This window comes from Podarcis vaucheri (assembly GCF_965113315.1).
Source record: "Podarcis vaucheri genome assembly, chromosome: 9".
NCBI classification, from domain to species: domain Eukaryota; kingdom Metazoa; phylum Chordata; class Lepidosauria; order Squamata; family Lacertidae; genus Podarcis; species Podarcis vaucheri.
In genome coordinates, this window is record NC_138767.1 from 48261555 (window position 1) to 48276785 (window position 15231).

The 15231-nt window shown below is 41.2% G+C and overlaps 1 pseudogene across 1 annotated transcript; it reads left to right on the forward strand.

Annotated features, from left to right (window-relative positions):
• The first annotated feature begins 2804 nt into the window (after positions 1-2804).
• On the forward strand, positions 2805-3329 carry LOC309540430 (small ribosomal subunit protein uS12 pseudogene; annotated as a pseudogene). The gene has a single exon. The product of its transcript is annotated as a small ribosomal subunit protein uS12 pseudogene (transcript).
• The last annotated feature ends 11902 nt before the right edge of the window (positions 3330-15231 follow it).

The following is a 15231-nucleotide window of genomic DNA, read 5'->3' on the forward strand; positions in this document are numbered from 1 at the left end:
AATATGCTTCTCGTGTTGTTCGAGCTCATTCAGGAGTCATAAATGTTTCTTCTAATGTCAGTAGTAAGGTAAAAAAGGTAAAGGACCCCTGGATGGTTAAGTTCAGTCAAAGGTGACTATAGGGGTTGCGGCGCTCACCTCGCTTCAGGCCAAGGGAGCGGCGTTTGTCCACAGCTTCTGCCACAATGACACACTGTGACAGAAGCCAGAGCGCACAAAAACACTGTTTACCTTCCCGCTGCAGCGGTGCCAAGTTATCTACTTGCACTGGTATGCTTTTGAACTGCTAGGTTGGCAGAAGCTAGGACAGAGCAACCCCGTTGTGTGGACTCAAGCCACTGGCCTTCCAATCGGCAGGCGCAAGAGGCTCAGTGCTTTAGACCACAGCACCACCCGTGTCCCTAATGCCACTAATATGATATCCATTAAAATGTAAATGGATGCTAAGCAAGGCTTTGAGAATTAGATATTTCCTATAGATAGTATATTCAAGATGACACAACTGGGATTTGTGTTCTCTTTGTATCATTGGGTTATCACTATGATATTGAATATGTCAGGCCCAATCTAACTAAACTGAAGTGCTTTGATGGCCATTGATTTCAACAGAAAAGTTAAAAAGCAATTCTGTACAAACTTACTTGGGAGTAGGTAAAAACACACACATTTGGAATCCAAATCCCCTCTATCTCAAATAATGTTAACAAGCTCCAGCTATGTTGTATGAATGTGGAGAGGGAGATGTGCGATGAGGGAACTATTATAGAACCAAACACAAAGGAAAATTAAATAATTTGTCCGTTGGCATAGATTTCTGAGCTTCCAGAAACCCACCGAGTCATTTTTCTCCAATGACAATAATTAATCTCACTCCCAGACTGCACAGCCAAACATTTTTTTAATGAGCTTGTTAAGTGTGCTTACCTATCCTTGTTAACTCTGGGGTGGGAGAGTTTTATAGAAACTTGGAGCAGATGCTGGCAAGACAGATCTAATGTGTGGTCGTTTAATCAGAAATACCATGCTATGAAATATTAAAGATAAAATATTGGCCTTGGATTTCCCCCTCCTCTGTTTTGGTCGGCGTACACAGAGGCTATTATAGTTACTATTTCCATGCTAATGAAAAGAAAACTTAGATCTTGAATGCCATACAGTGGGTGTAAATTATTACAGTGGTTTCACATTTTCATGTGATTGAGGCAACAGAAGTAAGCTCATAAACAAGATACTACTAATTATACAGAGGAGAAGTCATAAAGTCACCAGTGGATGCATGCCTTATATTCATGGACACATCGTTAAAATGTTCAGACTTGCTATCAAATTCTACATTTAATACTAGACCCAACAGCATTAAACCCTCCCAACAAGAAAATCAGATTGGTTAATGATCCTTTTTTGTCACACAAGTTTTATATGTCTGCTGTTGAAGCAGCTGGGTGATTTTCTGTTTCTGGACAGCTTAATCACTGGATGATTAAAATAATTTTTATCTGTGCTACTTGGTACATATAAAGTCTGAAGATGTTTCAACATCCTGAGTTGCAAGTAGACATATTTAACACATAAGAATTTTTTGTTTTTAAAGTTTTTACACATCTTGTCCTTTTTTAGTTTTTGCTTTGGGGTGTGTGAACTTAGTAGTTTATTTATTTTAAAAAATGTATATATTTCTATTCAGAAAAAAAGGAATCAGAGTGGTTTACAACCACTTGTAGGGTCTGGGTTCTGTTTGCTTTTCTGTTTGTTTTTTAGTCGTCGTCATTTTTTATTTGGAAGTTCCTTCTGTTTGATGGCTTCATAAATAAAATGACCTCGGTGGCACAGAGTGTCTTCCATCCATTTTGGCTCATGGCCCAGCATTGGCCTAATTTAGACAAAGACAGCCTAAGTACTATTGTCTACACTCTGGCTATTTCTAGGCAATACGTTCTGCATGGCATTGCCTTTCTGGGTGGTTTGGAAACTGTAGCGGGTGCAGAATTCAGCAGCCAGGTGGCTCATCAGAGCAAGGCGGTACAAGCACCTAGCACCAATCCTGACCCAACTGCACTGCAAGCAGCAGCACCCTCTCCAGTGCCAACCAGGTATGGGAAAATGTGGCATCAGTTTGCCATTTTTTCCAGTCTTATGTTGTCCTCCACATTTCTATAACAGTTTGTGATTATTTTTTTTGGAACATGGAAAAAGTTATTATGAATATTCATTAGGATCTTAGTGTCAATTTCTCAAAACATGCACAATTTTTGGTATGCAATTTCCCCCAGTAAGCATATTTTTGCAAAGCAATTTCCCCTAACAGAATGCATTTTTGTGTCTTGTATTTTCTTCTTCTAATATATGCATTTATATTCACACTCCCCCCAGTGTATATTTATTTTTGGGCATATAACCTGGCTGAAGAACTGCACTGTGCAATTCGGGGACATGCCAATTTTGAAGAAAGGCTGTTTTGGTTGGTGTATTGCTTTGGAAAGGGCAAAGTAGGTAGGGTCACTTTCAAATGTGAGCTTAATTTAATGTAAGGTAGCCTGGTAACAACAGGTGTCTCATCCTATTTCTCTCTCTCTCTCTGCTTGACACAGCCATGTATGTGTCATCTAGGGCAACAGATGCAGGATTCCCACTGCCTTAAGGGGGTCTTCTCAGAAGTACAAGATCAACAAGTTAATTCTAAGTCTCCTATCTGGCAACTTCCACTCCTGATCCAGGCACTTTAACAACCAGTTGCATACTCTAAACAGTCTACGCAATGTGAGAGGACAACACACCCTTGAGTGTGTTGAGAAACCAGTGTAGCTCAGATATCCAATTCAGGTTCGGATTCCTTCGGGCGAACTGGCAACAGCTGCAGCAGGAGGAAGATGGGCAAGTGCTGTGGGCTTCGGACAGCCAAGAAGCTGGGCAGTCATCGCCGAGACCAGAAATGGCATGACAATACAAGAAGGCACATCTGGGTACTGCTTTGAAAGCCAACCCTTTTGGGGGAGCTTCCCATGCCAAAGGAATTGTCCTGGGGAAAGTTGGTGTTGAAGCTAAGCATCCAAATTCTGCCATCAGGAAGTGTGTCCGAGTTCAGATCATCAAGAATGGAAGGAGAATAACAGCTTTTGTTCCTATTGATGGTTGTCTGAACTTCATTGAGGAGAACGGTGAAGTCCTGCTTGATGGGTATGGTCGGACAGGGCATGCTGTTGGTGACATTCCCAGTGTTCGCTTCAAGGTTGTTAAAGTAGTCAATGTTTCTCTGTTAGCATTGTACAAAGGCAAGAAAGAGAGACCAAGATCATAATATCTGTGATGCTGCATTCAGCTATAATAAAACTGCTCATTTGACAATATGTTTCTGAGGAATCTTTTCATAGTAGTTCAGCTTTTTGTTAGCATGGAAGTAATTTCACAGCAAAATTCTCTCTTGTACAAGTTGGGTTGTTTTAACTTTTACATGGCTTTTCTTACTGGTCCTGTACAAGTGTGGTTTCTCATTGGACTGTATATGATTGCAGCCTCAGTTGCAGAAAAATTTGGTTCCATTCTGAACCACAGAAATGAAAACGGTATAAAGGAATGTGTACATATTAGCGACACTTTAAAATTCATTGAGTCAGTTCTTTAATACTTGTGCAGCTGTGTCACTTTCTTTTAAGTATTGGCATAACTAAATGTTAAATGACAATTTTTTGCTTGATGCTTATGTTGCTGGGCTTGCTTATTTAAAAAAGGAGAAAACTAAAAAGAGAGAGAGAGAGAGAGATCCAATTCAGCAGTAAATTCAAAATTATGGAAGGTAGGAAATGGGGAATGACAGTGAATATGCAGTTCAAAAGGGAAATAAACCCTCATATTTTAATTTATTTTATCACATTTCCTCCAAGTAGCTCAAGGTGGTGCACCCAGCTTCATGGCTGAGTGGAGATTTGAAGCTAGGGTCCTAGGTTCAAGGTTAAACTCAGCCTTTCTCAATGCAGATGGTCTTGAACTGCAATTCCCATCATCCCTAGCCAGCATGGCCATTGGTCAGGGATGATGGGAGTTGTAGCCCAACAACATCTAGGGAAGCAGAGCTGAGAAAGGCTCCTCTAACCTCTGCTGAGTTCAGCCAGTTTCCCAGCCTATCTTACCCCCAAGGGTTCTTGTGAGGGTAACCACCCACACCACTTTGAGCTCCTTGGGGGAATAAATAGATAACAAATAAAAGTTACATCATGTCATGGCTAAAAACATGACCTAAATTCCAAGAATCCCCTGGATAAAATCTCACCTCAGATACAAACACACCAGATTGCCTCACGTTATGTTTTAATCATTCGGCACTATTAGTTAAGTTATCAGCGAGTGAATTTATCCAATTCCTTTTCTTCACCGCTTTTCCTTTCCTGAGTCTCTTTTTTGTGCTTGTACTGTCAAATCATTTACCCTGAAATAGCTCCAGGGCTGAAAAAAATCACAGCCAAAATCTCTTAACTAGAAAGAATATTAATTATATGCATTTTTTCCTCTGCTCACTAGCATTTGTGTATTTTTCACCAAATTATTGACAGATGACAATATCCTATAACAACTGACAATATACATAATAGGGGTTTCAGGCTCTTTCTACTTCTTCATATACATTCTGTGTACGTGTATAAAATCTGCAATTTGCTGCCAACAATTATCTCTGTGTACTGCCCTTATCTACAGACAATAAAGGATTCCTTAGACCCACTTGCGTGCATTCATTGTCTACCAATACTATTACAAGCATATCGTCACCATCCCATATTTGTCATGTAATTTAATGATTCGCATAAGGACCTTCATATAAAGAAAAGAAAAGAAAGAAAACTCAGTCCTTTTCTTGTTACCAAAACATCTGCTCATAGAGGGAAAGAGAGAGAGAGGAGGGGGGAAATCATCTTTGATTTGATTTTATTGCAGGATGCATGCTCAGTCGCTAGCCTGACAAACGCCAAGACGCAGGCGAAACTGTGTGGACCTTGCCCCTTTTTTTGGAGTTAACCAGTGAAAAAGCTGCATCTGTTTATTCTCAGACATTAGAGCTACTAAAAGAATAAGACATCAGAGGCCTGTGAACGAGAAGCTCTTTTAAAACACACAAAGCCTTCGCTCCCGAATCCACCTTAACCAGTTTAGAGAAAGAGCTTTTGGCACCAAGTCTGCCTTCGGTGAAAGACTGATAATGATCACGAAAGACATTCTGTGGGCTCCTGCTCCGCTCACTTCAAAGGCCTTCTCTCTTAATCAACATTAAATCATCATTTTCCCCTTGCACACAGGACAGCTGTACACAATCTATTTGTTTTAAAACAGATTATGGCTAGTTTCCCTGCTAGAATATATGCTGCACTGAATTTTCTTTCCAAAGAGAGAGAGAGAGAGAGAGAGAGAGAGAGAGAGAGAGAGAGGTTTTTAACTGGTTTAGCTAGTATAAACTCCTTCCCATCTGTACAGTCTAAATATCTTTCCAGGATCTGGCCATTATTTTGGCAGTACCACATTATTTTATTGGTATCACAGGGGTGTGCACGATCTTCAAAGCAAGTACAGTGTTGCAACTACGAATAAGGCTCATCCAGACCAGGCTGCCTTGAGCATTAGGCTGCAGGAATTCCATCCTGGGTTTTAAAATGTGGTTTTCATTAGAACGAGGAGTTTTTATTTTTTTTTTAATGCTAGTCTCCCCACCTCAAACATTTGCAGGGATTGTTTCTTCTTTTTCTTTTTTTGCTCCTCTCCAAAATGCCAGTAATTGTATAAATTCCAGATTTTCGGTTGCATAGCCCATTGAACCCAACGTAACTTCACCTCTGATAAGATTTGTACAGAATTGCATTGTGAGCAGGACCTGGTTGACCTGTGGGAGTGCCCACGAATCCTAGGATGACCAGAAGACATTTTATTGCCCAATTAAAGTAAATGTAGATAAAAAAAAGATAACTGTTGACTAATTAGTGTAAGGCCCCTTAAAAAAATCAGCAGATTGCCTTTTCCCAGATCATTTCCAAAGATATATTGCAAAGGGCAGTCCCTTTGTTTAGTGGAAGAAGAAGCACTGTGACCCTACAGTGACCCATCTCTAGGGTTGCTTGGCATTCTGCAGTCTCTTTTCTGTAGTCGGTTACCAGAGTGACAGCATATACCATCGCCAGAACTGAGCAGTAATAGAGCTTTTCCTGGACAATGGAAATGATTTCTTTCCTGACCATACAAGATGGCACAGTTGCACATGCCTTAGTTAAATCAGTAGGATCTCTCCGTGCTGCTGCCTTTGAAAACTAGTTTAGCTACTATAAACTCCAGCTAGTACAGTTTGCAATATGGCCAGGTTTTTTGTGAGGGAGCACACAACTTCTCTTTTACTTCACTTACAATGGCTGCCAATCCATTTCTGGATACAGTTCTAAATGCGGGTTATCACCTGTAAGGTTTTACAAAGTCTTGGGATCAGGAAGGATAAATAAAGGCCTGTTTCCTTCCTTATGCTGAGATTATTTGAATAGGGCTCTTTCTGATGTTTGGTAGGAAGAAACATAGGAAAGGGATTTATCAACCATCCAGGTTTTGGAACTTCTTGTCCTTGGAGGTCCATTTAACCCCCTCCTTGCTGGCTTTCCATCTTAAGTTACTTCTCTGATCATGTAAGGAGGTCGTCTCTCTTCAGCCCCTCCCACCAGTTCCCAACAAGTTCCCAAGCCCCACCCTCCTATTATCAAAGAGCAAATTTTCAGGAGGTGCAGAAGCTGAAGACGGAAGGGAGATATGTGAAAATTCTAAACCATAAACCATGAACTCTGTTCATATTCACAGAAGTAAAGTTAGGATCAAGCAATCTAGGCTTCCCCCCCCCCTTCTTATTTCAGCACAGCTCTGCCTGATGGCCTGATTCTATTTACTCCCTTGTCATTAACTGCTGCTTTTCTTTTGTTGTCTTAGTTATGAAACTGTTCTAGGATTGTGGGCATTTGGAGAACTCATTTTGCTAGCCACCTTAGGTGGATTTTTAACAGAAAGGTGGAATGTATGTTCCATTAGTTAAGCTCTTGTTGAAATCAGTACACTTTTGTAACTCCATAGATTTCAATGGGTTTAATTGGAGTGTGTATTAGATGTCCACCACTGTGGCCTAAACCACTGAGCCTCTTGGGCTTGCAGATCGGAAGGTTAGCTGTTCAAATCCATGTGACAGGGTGAGCTCCTGTTGCTCTGTCCCAGTTTCTAGCAGTTTGAAAGCACCCCAGTGCAGGTATATAGATAGGTACCACTGTGGCGTGAAGGTAAATGGTGTTTGCGTGTACTCTGGCACTCGTCACGGTGTCCTGTTGCACCAGAAGTGGTTTTGTCATGCTGGCCATATGACCTGGAAAGCTGTCTGTGGACAAATGCCAGCTACCTCAGCCTGAAAAGTGAGTTGAGCGCCACACCCCATAGTCGCCTTTGACTGAACTTAATTGTCCAGAGGTCCTTTACAAACTTTACCTTTTACCACCCTGTGTATTTTAATAAATAATGAATAAATAACAATGTTTTTAATTTTAATTTTAATAATAATAAGAATAGACAGCAAGGCCAAAATCCTCAAGACATGGTAGTTTTTTGCTTTTGTTTTGCTGTGCAATAGAGGTCACTCTGAATTGTACTGATGACAGCTGTCTCCACATGCAATCTATTATCGCACATGGATTGGACAACATTCTTCACAGTCATTCAAATCACCCAGTCCATGAACTGTTGCAGATGAGTGGCTTATTGCCCAGAAAGAGAGTTGCCACAGAATGCAGTTTAAGGCAGTCCCCACACTGTGATTGTTCTATTCTGTGAAGCAGCTTCTTAAATTCTTCCAGCTTAACTAAGAAACAAGTTAAAGGCACATCTAACCAGTGAGTGGAATAAACAATGGTACTTGCTTAGTAGCAGCTGAAATGGATTGGAGAGCTGGATCACTTTTCATGACAAAATCGTCTTGGCAAATAATGACAATGTTCACCAGCCTATCTTTGAAAAAGAAAATGAGATAGTATTTTAAAAATGACAAAAACGTTGGTTTTATTTGTGGAGTGTATGTGAAGTGAATCCACAGGCATACCTAGGTGCTCACTGCAAGGAAATTCCAAAGTGACGCGGAGCGAATATTTTACATATGAACGAAATGCGCAAAACAAGTCATACAGTTTGAATCACTCCATCTGTTTCTGTTGTTCAAAGGCAGCTCATCAAACAGATCTGCTCAAGCAATGTCCATTACAGATTCTCACTGTAATATAAATTGTTGTCTTATGTTGCTGGGGGTTTAGGGAGGTGAGTGATGGCCTTAGTCTGAGTGTGCTTATATAGAGATACGTCACTGCCTGATGATGTGTTTCCTCTGTAGACACAGAGTGCGATACTAACTATTTGTCAGAGGGATGCCAAAGCTTTATACATCCAGCGTATGAAAGGATATGAGATCCTTGCCAACTATAACTCTCACTCGTCTCTAAAACATCAGCTCACACTCTAGTGTGGAGACTATTTTGAGAACAAGCATTTTAAACAGTTTCTCTTCCAATATTAACATCTTGTAACTTTCAGAAGTACAAATGTTTCCTGTTTTCCTGAACCAGAAGTAAGAGTCCAGGGGTGCCGGGGGTGGCGTATCTCTTCAAGACATCAGTATCCAAAGCTGCCAATTATGGCCTGTCAAATTCTAGAATGAAAAGTATTTACGTAGTTTTGAGTCCACAGTTGATGAACGTCTCAACAAAATGGTCTTTTATTCCCAGAGAAAATATTTGCTGTTTTGACCTTTACAGTAGCTGTAGTGCTGTCAGGGACATTGTTTGTGCTTGAAAGTGTACATTCAGAGTCAGTAGACATATGGTTTAATGAGGTTGGATTCCTCATATGAATTTTATGGGCCATGATACTCTTGGGACATAAGAGCACCAGAAGAAAAGTCCAGCTGGATAGGACCAAAGTTTCATCTAGCCCAACATCTCATGTCCACAGTAGCCAGTCAGATGTTTGGACAGATCACAGAGGCCCACAATTTGAATGCCTTCTCCTGCTGCTGTTCAAAGGCATCTTTCTGATCCTAGAGATATTTTCTAAGCCATCATGGCAGCTTACCACATTCTGATGCACTTTGTACATTGTTTCGAATTCTGTAAGATACAAGCATTGATCCAAAGAAGAAAAAGGCACTTGAAATGGTTTCATTCTAAACTAACAAGACTTCACCTAAACAAGATTGGCAGCATATATGGTGTCTGGACAGACACAATGTTGATTCTTGCTTCTGTTCCCCACCCCCTCTTTCCTAATACTGGGATGACATACTATTTCTTTGTGCTTATAGGGGTGAGGCTACATCTACTGCTAGCAAAGCTGGGGTGAGATAATAGCTTAAGGGTACTGTCTTTGATAGGGGTAGTGGATAAAATTGATTCAGTTCACATTTACAGGCTTACTTACCTAATCTGTACCTTCCAAAACAGTACTCAAACTGAAACATAGCTACCCTTTGAAATTTTCAGTTCACTGAATTTTGCAATGCAGTTCTACAGTAACATGGTGTGTACAAAAATACTTATACTGGGGTAAATTGTGCATTAAAATGCATATATTAGGGGAAATAACATGCAAAAGTATTTCAGACTATACCTGCCACCACCCTAGCCAGCATGGCATTGACAAAGTCTAAAACATCTGAGACACATCAGTTTGTGGATGGCTGTGCTAAGCACATCTCAATCCAAGCTCTGATGCAGCGGCAACAGCGAACGTCATTCCATCTGCCTCTGGTGCTAGATGAGAACTTCCATTTGGCCCTGGTTTGCAGAATTGATATTTTCAGCTCCCCTAGGCTAGGTTCTGAGTTCACCCACTTTTCAAAGACAGGACAGAATATCTGTGAGATAGAGTCAGGCATATGCCACGCATATAGTTCCATTTTAGCTATGGTTTATTCCACAGTGGCAAAAATGAATGACTAGGATCATTCATGCACCTTTGGTATAGGCAGAAAATACACTATTAAAATACTTTCCATATTTGTAAGAAAGTACACTGATACAAAAATTGCTCAAGCTGAACATGGAAGAGCACAAGGACCGCAAACATATCCTTGAGTAGCCTCATTGATTTCACTTTGGCTACTTCATGGCATGTCAATATGTCTTACTTTGAGTTCCTTTTGCTATTCAGGGGTGAAGCTACTAAATATTATATTATTTCATTTTTAATCCATACCTCTTGGATCCTTTTCCAGTTTCAAGTTGTGGCATCACCCCAATTTCTACTGGAATTGAGTGTCATCATTTCTGTTTATATAGAAAAGGTGTAACAGGAATCCTGTGTGTGTGTGTGTGTGTGTGTGTGTGTGTGTGTGTGTGCCAGAAACCCAGAGTTGAGTGTAAAATACTGGCAATTCTTCAACTAGTGCCACAAACCAGCTGTTCCAACCCGGTTCTCCTTGATCCCATTTTGAGAGAGAAATTTGAAAGATTAGGGATTACCTTTAATTGGCTTTATAATTTTTGCTTAATTTGAAATTTAGGATAACGTGATACAGACATTTTTAAAGTGTGAATTTATAGCCAATTTATATGTGGCTTTGGAAATAAGTTGCATTGATGTCAATGGCAACATTTCCATTGACTCCACTGAGACAAGGTTCCATCAGTATTCTTCGTATGACTCATTAGCTACAAAGCCAGGAACAGGACAGAGGAAAATAGGATGTGTTTGCAAAAGGCATCAATCTTCCTTCTTTGGAGCTGACACCATAGCTGCCCTTTCTAAATGAAAAGGGGAAATGATCTGAAATACATTTTGTTCCTCTGTATTTCCCACAACCGGGACGTGGGTGGTGCTGTGGGCTAAACCACAGAGCCTAGGACTTGCCGATCAGAAGGTCGGCAGTTCGAATCCCTGTGACGGGGTGAGCTCCCGTTGCTCGGTCCCTGCTCCTGCCAACCTAGCAGTTCGAAAGAACATCAAAGTGCAAGTAGATAAATAGGTACCGCTCCGACGGGAAGGTAAACGGTGTTTCCATGCGCTGCTCTGGTTCACCAGAAGCGGCTTAGTCATGCTGGCCACATGACCCAGAAGCTGAACGCCAGCTCCCTCGGCCAATAAAGCGAGATGAGCGCCGCAACCCCAGAGTTGGTCACGACTGGATCTAGTGGTCAGGGGTCCCTTTACCTTCACCTTATTTCCCACAAAAATAATTAGATAGGAAGAGCCATGCTGGATCAGACCACTGGTCCTTCTAGCTCAGCATGCTTTTCGCACAGTGTCTAACCAGATGCCTATGGCAAGCCCATGAGCAGGGCTTCCATCAGAAGCGTACAATCTCAATTGTGGAAGTAAAGATAGCCATCAGGCCAGCCTTTAACCTCCATGAATATGTTCAATCCTCTTTAAGTACAATCCAAGTTTTTAATAGCTGACGTTTCATCGCTTATTATTATTATTATCATTAATTCTGTTGGGAGCCACACAGAGTGGTTGGGGAAACCCAGCCAGATGGGTGGGGTATAAATATATTATATTATTATTATTATTATTATTATTATTATTATTATTATTATTAGGTGGTCATCAGTGCCTCTTGTGTGAGAGAGTTCCATCATGGTGCTATGCAAAGAAGTGCTTTCTTTTGTCTCTCCGGAATCTTCTACCATTCATCTTCAATGACTGTCCATAAGTGGTTTGGGAAGTGGTGTACACATGACATTAGCCACAATCCTTATCTATCCCATCATTTCTTAGAAAATGTTGCATTTTTGATGCACCCCCCCCCAAAAAAAAAGACCCCCAGCTTCAGGTCAAATTGAGAACAAGAACAGCCTAGCTGTGTTTTTAAATTGGTAATGTGAGCACGGCCTAAATCTTTCATCGTTTCTTTTGCAACTTGCAGGCGTAACCTGTGAAATACTCCCTTTGAATTTCTTTGCAAGGAAGTTTCTGAAATGGGCAGATTCTCTTGGATCACACCCACAGCTGTTCTATCCTACGGAGTGGTGTTTATGCCAACGGTGGGGGGGGCAGCAGGGCCAATGGTCAGGGCTGATGGGAGCTGTAGCCTACCAGCATCTAGAGAGCCTCAAGTTCCTCAGGCCTGGTCTATACTGAAGCATTCTGCGCTGAGAACAGGATGTGTTGAATTTTCACCTTGTTAGAAAGGTAGAGCAGTGCCAAGGGCCTATTTCTGCATTGCCTCTTGAGAAATAAAATCTTTATTGGTGACATAATTTCTGAACCATCTAAGAAGAACTTAAGAAAATAATAATAATAACATGGATCTATCTTTCCTGTTCTACCTAGTGACCTTTCTGTGCCTTTAGCCAATGATCACCCTTTAACTCATCCTTTAATACAGGTAGCCTCCAAGTGTTGCTGAACTCCAGTTCCCATAATTCCTGGCCACTGTCTCTTCTTGCTGTGGCTGATGGAAATTGGAGTCCAGAAACATTTGGAGGGCCATAGTTGCCTCACACCTGCCATAATGTAGATTTATCCAGTTCCGGTTTAGGTTGCATCCCCACTACTCACTCCTGCGGCGTGTGTTTTAAATAATGATAACAGAAATACTAATCCTACTGCTAATCACATAAACTTTGCAAAATCAAATGCTATCTCTGGATGGATTTTTTTTTTTAAAAAAAAACATTGCTCAATATGCTAACTCTCCTTGTCTGCTTGCCTTGTCACCACCCCGTAAAATCAAATTTATATGTGTCTATAGAATTCTATTGGTATAGAAAATTTACCATGTTATTTATATATATATATATATATGTAATTTTTATTAGTTTTCAATAATTATTTTAATAATGTTATTTTAAGATTTTGGACAGGTGTGCCAAGATAAGTCTTGACCAGTTGACTTCAGTAGTGAGAGATCATAGAATCATAGATTTGAAGAGTTGAAAGGGACCCTGAGGATCATCTAGTCCAACCTCTGGCAACGCAGGTGTCCCATACAGGGATCGAACCTGCAACCTTGATGTTATCAGCACCATGCTCTAACCCACTAGTCATTTAAGCCATGGACTTATTTTCTGTTGAGTTGACTGTGCTTAACTGCAATCCTATATGTGACTGCTCGGAAGTGAGCTCCATTGAGTTCAATGGGACTTGCAGATAAGTGTGCATAGAACTGCCGCTTAATTCCACTATCCTATGCTCACTTACCTGTGAGTAAGCCCCGTTGAACACAGTGGATCATACTCCCAAGTAAAAATTCATAGAATCAGACTGTAACTTTTGCTTGATTTAAAGTTTCATAGATTTTGTACTGAAGATTCATCTGTGGGTCCCGATTACAATCCTATTTAAGAGGTTTCTACTGCCACCTAGTGGCCATCATTTTCTTTGAACGGCTGCCTTCAAAGAGTTCTTAACGTTGCCAGAAGTTGGCTCCGTGGTAAAACTCATTGCCCACCCCATGCCTGTGACTGTGAGGGCTTCTGCGCTAGCTAAATGGACACCATACACTTACTCAGTTATTCCAGAGATTCTAGACATCATTCCCAAATCACTTCATTTCTGTATTTCTGTTTATCAATTTTCCTGGCGATTTAACTGGTGTGAACTGTGCGATCTTTGGTGTGTAGCACAATTGTCTTGTTTTCTTGCATGGGTAGTGATGCAGCTGATTTGGGTAAATTTTCCTATATCTTTCTGTTAGCATGTTGCATTAACTACCTGCAGCACAAAATGTGAGGACTTTCAGAGGAAATGGGGGGGTTATGTTTGATGTGGAAAATAAAATTGTGGTGAAATGCAGGAAGGAGAAAGGAAAGGAAAACAAGACATTGGAAACAAGTTGAACCTTGTCTTCAGCTTCAGATTCTAATTCCACCCCCACCTCACTTGGGCTATTTGGCTGTGGCTGCCGGCCTTCACTGTTTCATACATAATGGCAGTCTTTCAGGGCTTCTTAGGTAACCGAAGGCAGAAGGTTTGGCCTCCAGAGAATGTCAGAAATCTCCTTTATCCCAAGGGACAAAAGTGAGGCTCTTGCATGTATCTCTTGAAGAACTGTGGCTTAGTTACTTCTAAAGGCATCACATCAGTAGTCTTAACCACCCTTCACTCAAGAGAATTGAATGCAATCTGTGAAAGCAGAAAACAGATACTCAAGACCAATGGCAGGGAACCTATGGCTCTCCAGATGTTGTAGACTCTAACCAGAGTTGGCCCAAGATGTTTTGGCACCTGAGGCAAGCTGTAAAATGGTGCACCCCTCAACAGGGGAGAAGGGGTGAGTGAAGATCTACATCAGAAACAAAGGGGGAGGAAAGATCTGCTTTGGGAACAAGAATGGAAGGAGACCAGCCACAGCTGTACTTGCCACTGCAGCGGCAGTGGGTGATGCATGCCTTGGAGACCATATCTGGTACCCTGTGGATCCTGCCGTCTGAGGCAGGCATCCCACCTTGTTTCATGAATGGGCCGGCCCTGACTCTTAACTCTCATTGGCCGCAGTCAGCATGAACAATGGCAAGAAATGATGGGAGTTGCAGCCCAGCAGCATCCACCACTTTTTTTTTTTGTACAAATACAAAACTTGTCACCCATTATGGTTTCCATTCCATTATATCTACATAGCACTTCTCTAGACATTTATTCCAAAGTTAACTACTGAATATTATTGAATTCTACTCATAAAGTGCAGTCTTATTATCTAGTTCCATAGTTTTTAGCCTTTCCAGACCCCAAACACACCATTAATCCAAATATGCATTTAGGGAAACATTTCTTAATTTGTTCTCATGTATTTGGATGGTTGGTAATGCTGCTGTTGCAACTCATCTTGGATCAGGCTCTGAACTAGTAGTGGCTTGTGACCCACTAATTGAAGACCATTGTCAGATGAGGGTGAATTTAAACAAGCACCTTTTACCTTCACTGGGAGCCAGTGTGGTGTAGTGGTTAAGAGCAGTAGACTCGTAATCTGGTGAACTGGGTTCGATTCCCCGCTCCTCCACATGCAGCTGCTGGGTGACCTTGGGCCAGTCACATTTCTCTGAAGTCTCTCAGCCCCACTCACCTCACAGAGTGTTTGTTGTGAGGGAGGAAGGGAAAGGAGAATGTCAGCTGCTTTGAGACTCCTTCGGGTAGTGATAAAGCAGGATATCAAACCCAAACTTCTTCAGGGCAAATTTCCACAACATTAAGGGCCTGATTTAAGGAAGATGGTAATGGTTCTATTTGGGGCAAGTATAGTAAAGGAAAAGA